Source organism: Rhinopithecus roxellana, chromosome 14, assembly GCF_007565055.1.
Source record: "Rhinopithecus roxellana isolate Shanxi Qingling chromosome 14, ASM756505v1, whole genome shotgun sequence".
NCBI classification, from domain to species: Eukaryota; Metazoa; Chordata; class Mammalia; order Primates; family Cercopithecidae; genus Rhinopithecus; species Rhinopithecus roxellana.
In genome coordinates, this window is record NC_044562.1 from 31593650 (window position 1) to 31608917 (window position 15268).

Genomic DNA, 15268 nt, shown 5'->3' on the forward strand with positions numbered 1-15268 from the left:
CACACACTCATACACACACACAGACATGCTCACACACACACTCATGCACACACACAGATACACTCACACATTCACCCAAGACACACTCATATGCACACAGACATGCTCACACACAACACACACACACTCTCACACTCATCCACACTCACACAGACACGCTCACACACAGCACACACACTCTCACACTCTACATACTCACACAGACACGCTCACACACAGCACACACTCTCACACTTATACACACTCACACAGACACACGCACAACACACACTCACACACAGAGATGCTCACACACACTCATACACACTGACACACACTCATACACACACAGGCACACTCACACAAGATACTCATACACACACAGACATGCTCATACACAACATATACACTCATACATACACAGGCACACTCAACACATACACTCATACACTCACACACAGACACGCTCACACACACATTCATACACAGACACGCTCACACACAGCGCACACACACTCTCTCACACTTATACACACTCACACAGACACACGCACAACACACACTCACACTCACACACAGAGATGCACACACACTCATACACACAGACACACCGACACACACTCATACACACACAGGCACACTCACACAAGATACTCATACACACACAGACACGCTCATACACAACATATACACTCATACATACACAGACATACTCAACACATACACTCATACACTCACACACAGACACGCTCACACATTCATACACAGACACGCTCACACACAGCACACACACACTCTCACACTTATACACACTCACACAGACACACGCACAACACACACACTCACACTCGCACACAGACATGCTCACACACATTCATACACACAGACACACTCACACACACTCGTACACACACAGGCACACTCACACACACTCATACACACACAGACACACTCAACACATACACACTCATACAGTCACACACAGACATGCTCACACACACATTCGTACACACAGACATGCTCACACACATACACACACTCACACTCATACAGTCATACACACAGTTCACACACACGCTCACATACACACGCTCACACATATGCTCACACTCATACACATGCTCACACACACACTCATACACACACGCTTACACACAGTCTCACATACACACTGACACACAGACACACAGACACACAACCACTGTGCAAACATACACAATGTCATATATTTCTTCAAGCCCCACTATAGCCCTGATTTATCCACCCCCTGCATTTCAAACCAGCACACTGAGGACAAGAGCGGGGGTCCTCAGTGTGACTTGCCCAAGGTCACACTAGAAGTGAGTGTCGGCACTGGGACCACATCCCAGGAGTCCCGGGTCCAGATAAGTGAGGGTTTCATTCCCAGATGCAACTTCTGCTTTCCCCGGAGGCTGCCTGTAAGGACTTTCATTTATTCAACACTGATTCAAGCATTTTTGAGCGTCAGCTACAGGCCAGGCATGGAGCTTGGTGCTGGGGATAGGGCAGAAAGCAGACAGCCCGGGTCCTTGCCCTCAGGGGGTTGTCAATCCAGTGGGAGAGATGGAACAGACTGCAAACAAGTCGTTGCACAGAGAAATGCATGACTGGAGACAGTGCTATGGAGGCCAAGTTCAGGATGTGACGGGTAAGGATCCCAGAGGGATTGCACCGGGAAGGTGAAGGAAGTGGCATCTGAGCGAGGAGCCGAAGCAAGAGCAGCTGGGAGGAAGAAGCGCTCCAGGTAGTTGGAGCAGCACACCTGAAGGTCCTGGGATGGAGAAGAGCCGAGACCTGTTACAGAAGTGGAGAAAGGCTTTCCCTGGCTGCTCCTCATTCCCTGGGAGCCCTCGCACGCATGCTGTGTGTATGTGGATTGGGAGGGTGAGAGTCAAAGCAAGGTGGCTGGGAGGTGGGGCAGCCGTCTGCAGGAGGTGCTGGGTGGTCAGGGTTAGAGACGGTTGGCCAGGGAGAGGGCTGAGTGGGGCCATGAGTAACTTGGGAGAAAGGACTGGACATGGAGATGGCTTGGATGTGAAAGAGGAAGTTGAAAATAACCCCTCTCATCTCACGGAGATGGTGGCTGTCAAGGTATTTGTCTGTATTCGTGTGTTGAAATACTTCATAAACAAAGAAAAATGTACGAACTTCCTGCTGACTGAAAACACACATGTACTCACATCCCTGGCATGCAGTCTAGAAACAGAACAGTGCCAGCTCTCAGAATGTGCCTCCTGCCCCTTCCAGTCACTAATCCCCTCGGAGGGCAGCTCGCGATCCCGACTTCTAACCACAGGGAGTTGCCTGTTCTAGAATGTCTAATAAATGGAATGGCACTTGTAATCAGTGGAGCACATCATATGTATTCTTTTGTGCTCAGTATCACGGTTGTGAATTTTATCTACATTCCCGGGTGTGGTTTCGAGCATTCCTTCTCATTGCTGGACAGCATCCCACTGTGTGAAGACACGCTGTCGATTTATCCATTCTGCTATTGACAGGCATTCGAGTTGTTTCTAGTTTTGGGCTACTGTGAATAGCACCGCTAAGAACACTTTCATGCATGTCTTTTGAAGATCATGAACCCAGATTTCTGTTCAGTATATGTATCCCTCCATTTTGATGATGTCTCTGGAAGACCCAAGTGTCTTGGAATCAAAGGAATCATTCGATGAAGGGAGAACTTCAGCACCTTGACGATGGGGGTGAGGGATGCCTTGGGGATGGGAGAAGATTCTCTAGCACCCTCTTATGTCCCTTTGTAATGATTCTTCTCAATTCACTTGTCCCCCGGCCTTGTGGGCCTCAGGAGGGAAAGGAGGAAGAAGCTCTGGAGTCCTGCTTTGGAGTGGGGTGGGTGGGGGTCCACCGATCACCTCTCTTACCCACTCTCTGGAGGCAGGCTTGGGTCCCTAGCATGGGTAGGAGGGTGTGAGGCTGAAGATAGGGCCGCACCCTCTATTTGTTTGCTCTTTCCAGAAGGGCAAGAAGCCAGCCACTGCCTCCTTGTTTGATGTATGAACCTGCCCAGGGCTCCTGGCACTGGGACAGAGCCTGGTGCCAAGGGCAGGCAAGCTAAGGCAGACCCCAGAGAGGCCGCAGCCTGTGAGTGGGAAGTGTAGGCTGCCATCTGCAGAGAGGCTAAGGAGTGAGGAGGAAAGGGGACCCAGGCTATGCTTAGGGGCCAGGTCCCCTTGCTGACTGTCCCAGCTCTGATTTTTAAATTCACCTCTGACCCCAAGACCCCAGCCTGGTGCTTTTGGCCAGCCCTTCTGCCTCCTAGCCTGAGTAGCTGTAAAGCCCAGAGCAGGAAGCTGCAAATCTACCCCAGGGATAGGGGATGGTAGACCCCAAGCTCTAGTGTTCCTTTTTGGCCTGGGATATGAGAGTGCTGGGTGCTTCTGCTGCTGTCTGTTTAAAGTGTGTCTCCCCAGTAAGTCCATGAGCCAGGGTTTTCAGGCCACTGCCAAGCTTCAGTGAGCCTGGCATCCCAGGAACTTAGCAAAGGACCTGGGACATCTGGATACTCAATAAAGATTGCCCAAGGGATGACTGGATGAATGGTGAGAGGCAGACAGGTAGAGATCCCACAGACAGGAGAGAGAATGCAGATAGGGCAAATGCAAGAGGATGGTGGTGACAGGCCTGGGTGGCCTGCTGTACGGGATGGAGCTGTTCTGTCTGGGAAATAGTGGCTTCCCCTGCGCCCGGGGCCCCACCTGAGCCTGAGCTTCTCTGGGCACCCAGCAGGGGGGTGCAGGTGTGGCGATAGGGGGTTGGAGTAAGGCCAGCGGGGGCCAGCTCACGCATGGCTGGAAGTCAGATAGGAATGTGTGTACAGGGTCAGGTGAAGTCAACTGACAGAAGGACTTTTTGAGGTTTGAAGAGCATGAGAAAGGACTTAAGAGCCTGGTGACCAGCTGGGGCTGGCAGAGGTGGCAGTCACCAGGATGATGGAGAGGGGTGTCCTCTGGGCTAGCTGGTCTTGGCATTCCTGCCAGCATCCCTTCCCAGGAATTTCTGAGCGTTGCCATCAAATCCCACTTCACCCACCTCCTCCTGCCATGGCTGAAACTGAGAGGGATCCAGGGTGGCCTGGAGTCTCCTGATTCCTTAGAGTCCTCTGACCCAGCCTGCAGTTTGCAGGGCCTCTGGCCTGCAGCCTCTGGGTGGATGCTGGCTGTGCACTGGGGAAGCCTCTGAATCCTCACCTATCTGCTCACCTTTCAGCCCCTCTGCCTTTCCGCTCATCTCTTCCTCCACTCATCTGCCACCTTCCCTTTCTCTATCCACCCTCCATCCTTGAGCCATGCACCTTTCCTCTCTCCCGCCGTCCCCTCACCTCTGCCAAGCCCCATGCATACACATGCCATCTCTACCCCATCCTCTCCTGGGAGGTCAGTGCGGGAGGCAGGGGGTCCAACACATCACCCTGAGACACTGTGCCCAGGGCTGTTACCTAGTTCTAGAGCAGGGACTGGCCTGTTCTGCTTGGGACAGTCTGGAAAGCCTTCCCAGAGGAGGCGACACTTTGAACAAGTTCCTAACAAGTTTGAGCAGGAGTTCACCTACCCGGAGGGAGAGGCAAGGCCATTTCGGTCAGGCGCAGAGGTGCTAGAAGCATGTGGCCCCTTCAGGGAGTGGAGTGGTTAAGTGTGGGTGCAGAGTAGGGTCGGGGGAGAGGCAGGATCAGAAGCTGGGAAAGAGGTGGGTCTGCATGCAAAGGGCCTTGAATGCCAGGCTGAAGAGTTTGGGCTTTACACTTATGTGTAGGCCGTGGAGTCCCTGAAAGGCCCCCCAGAGAGGGACTGATGTTTTAAAGTATCCCTGGCTCAGGGTGGAAGACGACAGGCGGGTGTAGGGTTACTGGAACAGCTGGTGGGTGTTTCTCACATGGCTGGGCCAAAGGGGAATGAGTGTGTGTGTGCGCGTTTGATTGGGGGGGGGGCGGGGAGCGGGTGCGGTACAGGTATTGTGTTTGCCGTGAAGTCTCTCCTCCCTTCGTGGACCCCTGGAAGCCAGCTGCCCTTCCTCCTCCCTGACTTATCCTCCACCAAGCCCTCAATACCCCAGCCAGTAGCCCCAAGAACTTAAGCCCACCAGGCCAGGATCTGAGCCAAGAGCTCACCTCGTGGCTGGCCCTCTGCCATGTCCTCTTGGCTCAGTTTCACCTGCTGCCCGTCCAGACGTCACTCCCTTGGGCGATGGGCAGGGGACAGCCTGGCTTTCTTGGGACTCTGGACCCAGACTAGGCATGTCCACCCTACCCTTGAGGGGTTGGATGGAGAGGAGGGGAGGGATGAGTTGAGCTGGAGTCTCCTAACCTGGGTGCTATGAGGGGCACCTATGGCACAGCCTCCTGACATACACAGTGGGTGGGGAAAGGGCTGGAGGGAGGTGGGGGATGGGGAGTGTTTGGCCAAGGATGGCCAGAAGTGGTTGGGTGGGAAAGTGCTCTACAGCCACCTTTTTCTTTCTCTACTGCTTCCTTGGGTCCAATATTCCAACCTGGCCCTGCCCTGGGGAGGTAGAGGGGCTTTTGCTTGCAGGGTCAGGATTCTCGGGGCCAGATCGGGCTCTGCTCCTGGTCTATCCTGGTCTCCTGTCTTTCCTTCTGTCACTCTCATGCTCCATCTGTGTCTTCTTGTGAGTCTGTCTTGTCCACTCCTCAGGAGCCTCAAGTCACTTTTCTACCCTCTTTCTTCCCCCAAAAGGCAGGCGGTAGGGATGGCTGGCATCTGTGTTATAGTGTGAGGGAGTAGGTGTACAAGCAGCCTTCGAGCTTACACTGAGTTCCACTTGGGCTTGGCCACTTAAGGGCTGTGTGTTGATGAAAATCTTATGTAACCTCTCTGTGCCTTGGTTTCCTCCACTGTCCTAAAAGCATTTAGTACAGGGTGGGACATATTGATAGCTCTTAATCAAGATGTTATTATTGGTGGTGTCATTATCTGAGGGATTTAGTCTAAGTCCTCTGAGAAACAAGATGGGATAGAATAGAGGATTTTACTAGGGGAAAAGCCTGATTTTGAAATGAAAGAGCTAGGGGAGGCTGGGAGAGCCTCACACTGCAATGTAAACCTGACCCCAAGGGGAGGAGAGAGGAAAAGAGGCCTGGGGGAAGCATCCTAACCTCATTGCACTCTGAGGGGAGTTCAGCAAAGTCAACAGGGAACTGTGGAGGTGAAGTTGATCTAGAAAGACCGTCCCTAGTGCCAGTGAGATGATCACGCCTGTCATCCCAGCTACCCGGCAGGCTGAGACAGGAGGCTCACTTGGACCCAGGAGTATGCGGCTGCAGTGAGCTATGATTGCACCATTGCACTCCAGCCTGGGGGATCTCTAAATAATAGAAATTAAAAAAATAAAAATAAATTAAAAAAAAGAAATCCCGTGTCTCCCAGGCAGGGGTCTGCCTTAGTACCGCCACTGCACTCTGCCAATGGCAGGGAGAAGCCTGTGGGGGGCCTTGCCTCAGCAAACACGACAATGGATTTTAAAGTATGCAGCTAGGCCAGGAGCAGTGGCTCACACCTGTAATCCCAGCACTTTGGGAGGCCGAGGTGGCCAGATCACCTGAGGTCAGGAGTTCGAGACCAGCCTGGCCAAGATGGTGAAACCCAGTCTCTACTAAAAACACAAAAAATTAGCTGGGCATGGAGGCGCACGCCTGTCATCCCAGCTACTCGGGAGGCTGAGGCAAGAGACTCTCTTGAAACTGAGAGGCAGAGGTTGCAGCGAGCTGAGATCACGCCACTGCACTCCAGCCTGGGTGACAGAGCGAGACTCTGTCTCAAAAACTAAACTAAAGTAAACTAAACCCAACTAAACTAAACTAAACTAAGCTAAGCTAAACTAAACTAAACTAAGCTAAACTAAACTAAACTAAGCTAAACTAAACTAAACTAAACTAAACTAAGCTAAACTAAACTAAAGTAGGTAGCTGGGGCCCCCGTCATTTCTGCTTCCTGCAGCAGGAGGTCTGTGAGGTGCATTCTTGTAGCTGCTGCAGGACTTTGAGGCATGAAGAGGTCCAGGGCCTTTGGTCCAGGGAGTCAGAGGTAGCCTGGGAGGGGTGGGCAGAGGTGACCCAAGCACCTAGAAGGAGGCAGCAGGCTGGGCCCCAAGCTACCATGCTCCCTCCAGGCCTAGGCCTGTTAAGCCTGGCTGCTGGTCCTCCTGGCATTAGGCTGGCTCTTGGCTGTTGAGTTAATATCCCTTTCCTCAGTTGTGTTAGTTGACGTGGTGCTGCTTGGACTATGGGGCTGATCCCATCTGGCCTCTGACACCTTCTCTGTTCTCCTCCCCGTTTCTCCTTTCTGCTTGGGATGCCTCTGTGTTAAGGGGGAAACTGAGGCATGGGTACAGAGGGTTCTGGATAGGAGCATTCAGGAATAGGCATTGTGCTCATCTCCTCTTCCCCTGGACACAGCCTTCTACACCAAAGCTCATGCTATGGGAGAATGGGCAGCTTCACCCTCCCCCTGACAATAACCTTGGGTGTCCTCTGGGGCTGGCCTGGGTTGGATGATGTGTGGGGCAGGGGTGCTCAGAGCCATTGCCAAGCTGCAGTGCCATTAGGCGAATGAAGCTGGAGCAGGAGAGACTATTTCTGGGCACTGAGCTGAGGCCATCTGAGGGAGGTCAGACCAGGCCAGACTGTCCCCTGCCTCCACTACCCACATCAGCTCCCCACCACTGCAGCAGCCAGCAGACTACATTGAGATGTGTGAGGCACCCAGACAGCCTCTTCAACCCCAGTCACTCAATATGCTAAGCAGGGCTAATTTATTCCCTTGCCTCTTAATGGGATTACAGCAAAGCAAGCAGGGGTGTGAGTGTGTTGGAGGTAGTATTCCGCGGGGTGGGGGGGGGTTGGATCGGGGGGATAGATGGTTTCTTTGTGGTTCTCTTGCATCCTTCCTAAGACCCCTTTGCTCCCTATGTGACTTCACACTACGTCCTCAAGGCTTCAGCTCAGAGGGGAAACTGTAGCAGAGGGAATGGGGACTCAGAGTCCTTACTTACTACCTCTTAGTGGGGTGCCCTGGGCAAACTGCTTAATGACTCTGATCTTCAGCTTCATCACCTGTAGAATGGGCAGACTAGAGCCCACCTCAGCTGCTGTGACAAAGCGTCAGTTTTGGAGTATAGAGCATATGCCAAACTCTGGGACACAGTGGGCAGGCAGTGTGGTTGGTACCTGCCTGCACTCTGTCCTCATGGGCATCTCCTTGCCCTCTTTTGTCACTCTCTGTAGTCCGCTGACTTCTGAGGTTAGCTGGGGATGGGTGTCGGGGGGGAGGGGGCTGTTTTGGAAGCTTCTCTCTGGGGTTCTGGCATTGGGGTCGAGGGTGGGGACAGATGAGCTCAGAGCCTTACGGAAACAAAACAAGGAGGGCTGGTGGGGGAAAAGCATGGACCTGACCAGGGCTCAGGCTGGTTAGGCTGCAAGTCTGGGCTCTGCCTCCGACTAATACTGTGAGCCTCCTTTTCCTCATCTGGAAAAATGGGAGTGATAACACCTACCTCGCAGGGTTAGTGAGAGAATTAAGGAGGGTAAGGTATGTAAAGTTCCCAGCATGAAGTAGGTGCTCAAGAGACATCAGTTTCCTTCTCTCTCTGGAAGGGGCCTTTGAGGTCATCTAGTTGACTTCTTCACTTGCTGACTCGGCCAGGAGCCAGGTGGGGCCAGGAATGGGGGAGAGCCCTGGACTTGGGGACTCTGACTTGGCAGGCGGGCCAGAAGGCAGTTAGCAATCATGATAATGAATGCCTTTAAATTAAAAAGAGTCTTATATGATGCTCACAGCAGCCCTAAAGGGAGACCTGAGCAGGCATAATTACCCTGTTTCACAGAGGGGGAGGTTGAGGCCCAGGAACGTGGCTTATCCACAGTCTCTCCATTATTGGTGCAGAGTTGGATAAGAGCCTGGTCTCGGGGTTCCCAACCCACCGCACTTGGCCTCTCCAGCACCTCCTCACCTCTTCTGCTGAGAAGCACAGGCCCCTCAGCCTGGACCCTTTGGTGGGAAGGGCTTCCTCTTGTTCTCAGTGGTCCCTTGGTAGCAAGGGGTCATTGTCTGGCTTGACTAATTCACAGCCCCTGTCCTGGGACCTTCTCCCCAGACTGGCCTTTGAACCTGAAGGCACTGGGCCTTTCTTCCAGCCAGATGTGAGGCCACGTGAGGCGAGTGTCTGTGGCAGCCACCTTCTCTGAGGTTGGGGTGGCGTTGGGCCTGTTGTCCCCTGGCTCAGCGTGGGCAAGGAAGCCCAGCTCCCTTTTCCTCAGTAGTGTCCTTCAGGTTGGCACTTGTGACTGCCCCCTCACCAGGAGGCGACTTCTGGCCCAGCTTTCTCCCCAGCCCTGAGAGATGGAGTCCCATCCCCCATCTCTGCCACCCCCAACCCCCAACCCTTGCCTGCTGCCCCTTCCCCCTAAGCTCTTTAGCTGCTCTGGGCTGTGAGAACGGCCCCCATGTTGCTTCCCAGAGCCACTGACTGGGCATTTTCAGCTCTGGGGGCTCCCCTCTGCCCCTCCACCCATTTATCTCCCCCTCCGTGAGCCAGAGGCCCTTTGTGAAGCTCTTTGTGTGGATTTGCGCTCCCAAGGCCAGGCAGGGGGACAAAGGGACATCCCTGTCCCCTCTCCATTGTCCCCTCTTCCCAGGAGGCCGTGTGTGCCTATGTGTGTGTATGTGTGCACGTGCATGTGTGCATGTCCACGTCCCAGCTTGACATCTTTTATATGTAACTTGTGGGCCAGAGAGGGGTCTTGAAAGGATTTGGGGATGCCGCCTGGTCTTGGGCCTCCTAGACCAAGGCTGAGTGGCCTCAGTGGGAGAGAGGAGGCTGGGGCTTTTGAAAGGAGGCTGTCAGGCCTGGGTGTGGTGAGGTAGAGGCCAGGACATTGACTCTCCTGCCCAGGAGCGGGGGCTGTCACCATCGCCACCTCCACCTCTCTCTGAGTCTCCCTGTCACTCTGCCTCCCTGCCTAATCCTCCATCTCTGTCTCTCCTCTCCCTCTTCTGCCTTCTCTCCTCCTCCAGTTCACTCTCTCTGCCTATCCCTCCTCCTCACTGGGCCACCTGCCTTCCTGGGTGTTGAGAAGAGGCCAGGTCTGTTCCTCCTCGTCCCCCGATGCCAGTGCCAGGGAAGCCCCTTCACCCTCTGCCCTTCTGGTATTTCAATCTTCCCCAGACTTCTCCCACCTCAACTTCCTCTGCCCTTCCCCCACTCTGAGGTCTTCTGGAGGTGCTCCTCAGCCTCAGCCAAGGCACCCCTTCACCCTGGCCAGCCTGCTGATCCACAGTCTAGAATAGCACTGGGTGGCTGGCTGCCTGCTGGGTCCCGGCTAAAAATAGACCATGCTTGGTGTGCTTTCAGGGCAGTCTGGGGCAGAGACAGGGTCTAACCCTCCAGGTCCCTCCTGGTCTCCTTGGGGGACATGTCTGCTGGGGCCCTGAGGCCTTCCCCCTACCCTGCTGCAATTGGAAGCCTGGATGGAGGCCCTGGCCCCAGCGACTCCTGGGAGGAAACTTCTGGCACTGGTGGGCAATACACGGGCAGAGAGAGGAACGTGGGGTGCCGGGATCTACCCTGGAGAACTAGCTGGTATGTGATAAAGGCAGAACTCGAACCCAAGTGCAGACCACGAGACTTGGACACACAGACCTTCCAGATACCAGGCGGCGGTTGTGTTGTAGGTTGAGTGATGAGCCTGCTCCACTCACTGTAGTCTCTGGGCATCAACTTTCCTACCTGGAAGGTGGGGGCTTTCTGCCTCTTGGGGGTGCTATTAGACAATCTCTGCTGGGTCCATGGGTGACAGAGTCCAGAGGGACTTTCTGCAGACTCTTCAGCTCAGCAGTCCCCATGCCTTTTCATTCCCTGCCCTGGCCCCTCTATCTCTTCCTTGCAGGCTTAGGGCCTGCCCTTCCCAAACCTGGGCCTTCATTTCCCCTCTGGTCTCTAGATTTTGGACTCATTCTCCATCAGGACGTCCTGAGCCCCAAGGGAAGGGCAGAGCTCTCAGAGGAGGGCCCAGCCTCCTGCCAGTGTGGTGAGGAGTAGGGGCAAGGGCCGGGGTCAGCAGCTGCCTGGCACAGGCTCATTCAGGACTCTGCCAGGGACTCGGGCTTTAACAGTTTCAAGGCCTTTTTTGTTCTTGGAATGCTCTTTCTATCTAATAGTCTCTTGTTCTTGTTTCTTGGACGCATTGTCTTCTCTCATCTTGCTGAGGATGTAAATGGTCACTTATCTTGCAGCTTCTTCTTCCTGCATCACGCTTGCTTCCTCCGAGTTGTCTTTGCTGTCCTCCATTACCCTGCAAGTTTCCTTAGTAAAGGAATAGTCAAGGGCGGATTGGTTGCTCTGGGGTATCTGGCTGGGTGCTTCATTGGGGGAATTCCTGTCTGTATCTCTGGGTTCCTGCTCTGGGGCCTCCACTTTTCTGCCTGGGGCAGGTCACAGTCAGGTAGCAAACACTCATTTTTTGCTAGCCCCCAGCCTTTAACTCAGGACCCCTCCAGCCTTGCAGTCTGGTCAACAGGGCCTGCTGTCCCCAGGCCACAGCCTGGCTGTTTTCCTTTCTCTGTAATGAATCTCCTGTCTTCTGCAGGGTCAGGGACGAGAGCTGGACACAGAAGTTCTTCTTCCATGTTCTACCAACCTTCCTGTTTTAGGATTGCGTTTACCCTATCCCCAAAATTATCTGAGCCACCAATCGTGAGCCTTTGGGGGCTCTGTGCTGTGAGTGAACCTGGCTGCTTCTCATTGGTTCCCCAGGCAGCTCAGGGGTCAGCGTTCTCAGGCTTATGATTCTGATTTGCCCGTCACTCTCTGGCTCCCAGAATTTTGACACTGTTGTCAGAGGTGATAATCAAGTTATTTAACCAGTGATCCTAGGGACTGGACTGCAGGGCTAGAGGGGTCCTTAGGTTCCCTGCTGGACCAGTCATTGGTCCTTTCCTTGCTGAATTGAAGAGAGGCCTGCAGATCCAGGGGAGGGGCTGGCGCATTGGGCCTGGGGGTGCGGTAGCGCTTCATCCACTGGCCCAGAAATATTTTAACACCCCCACAGCTGCCATGGCTGGGCCCTGCACGCTGCTGAACATCTGCTCGCTCTCATTGCCGTTTCCGCTCCTTTTTTTCCCTCTTGGATTTATGCTTCAATAATAAAAAAAGGAACCCCCTTACTGTTGTTTTAGTGGGGGCTTAAAACAGAGCAAAATTCAACATGTGTGTTCAGTCAGCCCACTGCACCCGGAGGATCCACTTCACATTTCTGGGCTTGGCTCCCTTGCCTGCAAAAAAGAGTAGGGCGGTGGGGAGGCTGCAGCCGGGGATCGGGCAGGGGGATGGCTCCTCCGGACTGTCTTTTTCCTGGTCTTAGGTGTGGTCTTGAGGCCGCTGACGGGATGGTGAGGTTTGAAGCCAGCAGGAGGGTGGGAGGGCAGGTATCAGGAGGCACTTCCCAATCAGCCAGGGTGTGAAGTCAGAGAACAGGACGCACGGGGGAGGCACTGGAGTTACATCCTGACCTGACCTCCGGAATGTAACTGATTTCCCCTTTACGGACTCCCTTCCTCCTTTCATCAGCAGAAGTCTGTCCTCAGGGCCTCCCTGCTCTGAGGCGAAAGGGCAAGCCCCTTGCCGGAGGAGGAAGTTTAGGGAGGGCAGGGCAAAGGCATGAGGGGGCCTAAGGGCCTAGAAAGAGACTCAAGGGTGGAAAGAGGTCCCATGAGTCCCCCTCTTTGGTGCCTGAGCCTGGAGGGAAAGATAATTTTCTCCAGGGAGATGGGCTGCTCATGGAGGAGGATTAGGGGCAGTTCCTACCTGTAGGGCAGCCCCCAAACTGTCACCTCATTATAGTCAAAGTGATATAGACTAAGAATTATCTGGCAAGCTACCTCATTTGCACATCCTTTTACATCCAGTTTGCAGGTCAGCACAGTCATTTGGAATCCACAAATGGTCAGAAAGTTCCTTTAGTAGATTCTCTTCTCTTTCTGGGAGATCCAGCTCTTCCCCTTTCCATTCTTCTCTCTCTCAGTCCCTCACTCCCCATCTACAGGGTCCCAGCGTTCACCCTTATCCTCCAGGGGACTCTCCTTGTCCCTCAGGGGACCTGTGCTTTATGTGTGTCTGTATATGTTGTATATAATTCCTCTATTTCTTTTCTTTTTCTTTTCTTTTCTTTTTTTGGAGACGGAGTCTCGCCCTGTTGCCCAGGCTGTGGTGCAGTGGCACGATCTCAGCTCACTGCAACCTCCATTTCCCAGGGTCAAGCGATTCTCCTGCCTCAGCTTCCCGAGTAGTGCTACAGGCACGTGCCACCACACCTGGCTAATTTTTGTATTTTTAGTAGAGATGGGGTTTCACCGTGCTGGCAAGGCTGATCTCAAACTCCTGACCTCGTGATCTTCCCGCCTCGGCCTCCCAAAGTGCTGGCAGGCATAAGCCACTGCGCCCAGCTTAATTCCTCTATTTCCAGGCCAATGTTTGCTTTCTTCCTTTGGTCGCATAAAGAAAATGTGTCTGTCCCCTTTCTATCCAAGTTCCAGACTCCTTCCTGTTCCCCAGTTGCTTCCCGGCTCCCACCTCATGTCCTCAGCCCGCGCACCTCAGTCTGCCCTTCAGAGACAGAAAACTTAAGGAAGGGGACAATCTGAGTGGCCCAGGTGAGACCTGATTGGGGAAAGGGCTCTGAGGCATGGGAGCAGATGTCTGTGTGGGAAGCAGCCTCATTCCCCAGGGGGTCTAAGATCGCCCTGGAAATGGGTTTTGGATTCTGCAAGAGAATTCACACAGCGAGTTCCAGACTAAGTGAGATTAGAGATTTGGGGACAGGGACAGCAGGGCCAGCCTGTTTTCTTGCTAAGTTGAGCCAGGGCTTTGGATACTGAGATTTTATGCTGTGTCATGGGACAGTGAAGACTCAGACCTCATTTGGAGTTTAGAAGAAGAGCATGGGGAATAGTATGGGAATAACAGGGTGAAAAGAGAGGCCTCTCTGGCAATGTGGTGCCTCATTGGAAGTTCTGCCTAATGTCCTGACTTGAGTATTTTTTGCTTTAGTCCTAGCCGGTTTCCTTGTGTTTGTCTTGAGCTGGGCTGCAGGGGCTCAGGAAATCGTTGCTATGCTTCCTCCTTTCTTTTCTTGGACTGAGAGGCATCATATCCTCCAATTCCTCTCTCTTCTTGGGTTCCAGCCTCTTCATGTGCCTCTATTCTACCTCTCCTCTAGCCTGCTAACTGCATCTCCTGACAAAGCTGTTTTGGCCTCATCCTTCTGGTACTCCTGGCTCCTCTCCGTCAGGCGTTCATTCCCTGGACAGTGGTATGAACTGTGTGTTCCAGACAGGGTGCTCTGGCTGAGGGCTCTGGCAGGGAGCGTCTGTCTAGTGGGTGTGGGGTGGGCAGCGTGCAGCTGGCAGAGGCAGGAGGGGTTGTGGTTGAGATATTGTTCAGTAGCTCCTGAGGGTGCCTCGATGAATCAGGTCCCCTGCCAGGCATGTTCACATTTAATTCAATCCTCACGATTACTCCATGAGGTTAGGATCCTAGTCTCCATTTTACAGAAGAGGAAGCAGGCTCAGCATAGGAAAATAACTCCCCAAGGTCACATGGCCCACACGTGCCAGGGCCAGGAGTTGACCTTGGTCTCTTTGCTGGCTTTGTACCTGAATTCTTCTGTTTGGGAGATGAAGGTGGGGACAATGGAGATGATGCAACTCGCACGTTTTCTTCAGCATGCACTCAACTGCTCTGAGAGGAAAGAAAACCAAACACAGAAGCAGCCATGTTGCAGATGAGGACACTGAGGCTCCCAGAGGGGCAGTGCCCCAGGCTTATCCATCCACAGGGCTGGCAGGACCCTGGCAGGGATGGGGCCAGGCTGCCCAAGGGATGTCCCATCAAAGACCTCCTCATCTCTGGTCTGCCTGGGGCTGGGCCTGCCCTGCACTGCCCTAAAGCCACCAGACAGAGTGAACATAGAATGTGCCAGAAGCCAAGGTCAAGTGGATCACAGAGGGGTCTGGGATCCTTGGGGTGGGAAAGAGAGGAAGCCAGTTATTTCATTCAGTTCACCAGACAGAACGGAAGTCTGCAGGCTCCAGGAGAGTCTCTAGCCTTGATTTGAGGGGATGCAAGGTCCAGCCGGGTCACGGTGAGTGCCATCTCTCCTGACTTCTGTGGAGCAGTGAAGCACTCACAGATGGGGGGCTTGAAGCCCCCCAGGAGTTTGTCCTGGATCTGACCCAGT